Consider the following 2,947-nt stretch of genomic DNA (forward strand, 5'->3'; position numbering starts at 1 on the left):
ATGCCCAATTTCAGAGGGGAGGGTTACAATCTAAGCTTTGGCCAAGGGCAGGCGTGGAGGAGCAATGGCTTGGATGGGGCATCACTTAAGACTTAAGAAAGCAGGGGTGAAGCCAAAGCACCACCAAGCCCAGCAGGAATCCCATGACTGCTACCTGAAAGCTTCCCATCTATTCTAAGGGCCACCACACAGCTGTGGCAGGAGGGCGGGGTGGGCATGTGTCAGCAGCAGGTGATTGTGTGACATATTTGTTCACAGTTGCATTAGTTCACAGTTGCCCACTGCTCCCACAAGAAATCGATTTCAGCACACCTTCTTGATTTCTGAAGTTCAGCTAGGCAGCCATCAAAGATGTTACACAGCACAGCTTAGGTATTTCAAATAAACAAGAACTTGGTATCAGAACATGTCTCAGGATGAAGTCCAAGTGGAGCTTCCTCTTCAGTACTTTATTTAGGTCTACAAGATGAATCTAGAAAATTCACTACTATGGAAAATGAAGACTTAGGTTGGATTGGGGAGGGAAGGAAGGGGCCTTGGTGACTAATTGCTATAATACTGTCCTTCTGGCGGCTTTGGCAGCTTCATGTTCTCTTTTGACATCATCAGGCGCCGAAGCTCCTGCAGGATGACTTTGATGCTGTGGGAACTGTTTCACTTTGCCAGCACTGCCATGGCCCTTGGATCCACCACACCATTTGAACTACTCACGCCGCTCACATTGACTTTTGTTATAAATCTTACAGATGGGGGTGCTTTTGGAAATTTAGGTCCACATTCTATTTTAAGGCTGCATATTGGGTTTTCATAAATTATACTTGGAGGCCCAATTATCATCCCTGTCCTTCTCATAAGTGTCATGTCTTCCTCGTCCTCTAGACCCCAGCTAACTGTGTCATCGCCTACTCTTTCTGGCCTTCTTCCAGGTCTTCCAACAGTTGGAAATTTCGAGGAACTTTTACTCCCTAGTCTGTGGTGGCTGGCATCTTGCGTCGCTGTTGCTCGAAGGCCCCAAATTCTCTTTTAATGAGCTCTTTCTATTGAGCTTAAATCTATCTTTTGCTTCATAAAAACAAAACAGTACATAATAAAGGACACCATATGATATTTTGACGATGCAGTTATTTATGTCCTTTTCAATAATTAAATCAAGACACCTCAATTCTCTCTCTCTCTCTCTCTCTCTCTCTATATATATATATATATATATATATATATATATGTGTGTGTGTGTGTGTGTGTATTCATAAATACTAACGAATATATATAGATATATAATTATATATATATATATATAGATGATAGATATAGATAAATAGATGCTAGATAGGTAGATTCATGACAGATAGATGACAGATGAGAGGTATATAGATAAATAGATAATAGATAATACATAGGTAGATAGGTAGGTAGTGATAGATAGATGATAGACAGTTAGGTGATAAATATGTCTTTCAACACTCACTAAAACACTAAAAATATGTTCTTCTAGCTTTCAGAAATATACAATAATAATAAGTTACAGTCACCTGTAGTCAAGCAACATAACTTTATATTTCAATTTAATTGATAGAGCATTGATACAGAACTCTTCCAACACCCAAATCTCTGGAATTTGTCCTTTACCTCTCTGATTCTGTCAGATCAATGTTTTAGATTACAGTAATGAAGGTGGTCAGGTAGCAATCACCTTTCTTTTTCTATTTGTTAAGCTCTTTGCTGGTTGCTATGGAGCTGTGAAACTTCCTCCTATATTTTGAGATATGACATATTATTGGATATGTGGCCTTCAAATATTTAGTACAACTCTATGGGCTGCAGGTCTATTACTGATTGTTTTTTATATTGCAAGGAAGTCTTTCTGACTGTTGTAACCCCACTGATCTAATTTCAATTTTGTTTATACTTTTGGTGTCATATATAAGACAATTTTGCCAGAAACCATGTCAAACAGTTTACATTTTCTTTTTTCTTCTGGGAATTTTATAATTCATGCTTTATGCTCATATCTTCTATTCATTTGAGGTAATACATATTTTTTAATGTAAGATACTTGTGGTAGATTTTATGTCTTAACTGGACTGGATTCCGGTTAAGATTTTTGGATGTGTTTGTGAGCTTTTTTCTGGAAGATATTGGCCTTAGTACTTGAATAGTTTTTAGCATGAGTGAGCATCCAATAATCCACTAAAGCCTGGCCTTAAAAGAATGGGTATAAGAAGAATGCTTTTGCCCTTGCTTAAGTTTAAAACAAAACAAAAACCAAAACAAACAAACAAACAAAACTCTATGAAGCTGTGTCACTTTGCCTATCCTAAACACCCGATTGGTTTAATAGGTGCTGAGTGGTCAATAGCAAGACGGAGAAGTCTGGTAGGAAAGGAAAAAGGACCAAGATAAGGAGGGGAAGGCATCAGGATCCAGCTATTCAGCTACACAGCTAGTCATGGAAATAATGATAAAGGAAGATATACAGAAATAATGAAAGATAAAAACCCAGAGATGAAAGGAAGATATAATAATTTAATTTATGAAAAGTTGGCTAGAAATAGCCAAGCTACGACCTGGCATCCATAAGTAATAATAAGCCTGCTTCTATTTATTTGGGGATGGGTGGCAGATCCCCTAAAAGATCAAAGAGTAAAAGAATCAAAGCAAACAAACAAAAAAACCCAATATTTCTTATGTCAGTCCAAATGCCAACACCATTCTTTTTAAATTACCGTATTTTTAAATATACTTTGAAGTCATGTGTAGGATGACACCACAGTGGTTAATTTTTCTTCAAGATCATTTTAATTAATATGGGTCTGTCATTCTATATGAGTGTGAGAATTGCTTTTCCTTATTCTGTAAGAAATGCAATTTTAAATAAAAAAACAAAAAAAAAATGCCATTTCAATCAAGCTATATTGAATCCATTTCATTAGCACCTCTAATGCACCTA

The 2,947-nt window shown here is 37.0% G+C and overlaps 1 pseudogene; it reads right to left on the reverse strand.

The window, feature by feature from the left end:
* Positions 1-536: 536 nt before the first annotated feature.
* On the reverse strand, positions 537-986 carry LOC127232724 (ubiquitin-conjugating enzyme E2 variant 1-like; annotated as a pseudogene).
* Positions 987-2,947: the final 1,961 nt, after the last annotated feature.

This window comes from Phodopus roborovskii, unplaced genomic scaffold, assembly GCF_943737965.1.
Source record: "Phodopus roborovskii unplaced genomic scaffold, PHOROB, whole genome shotgun sequence".
In the NCBI taxonomy this organism is placed as follows: domain Eukaryota; kingdom Metazoa; phylum Chordata; class Mammalia; order Rodentia; family Cricetidae; genus Phodopus; species Phodopus roborovskii.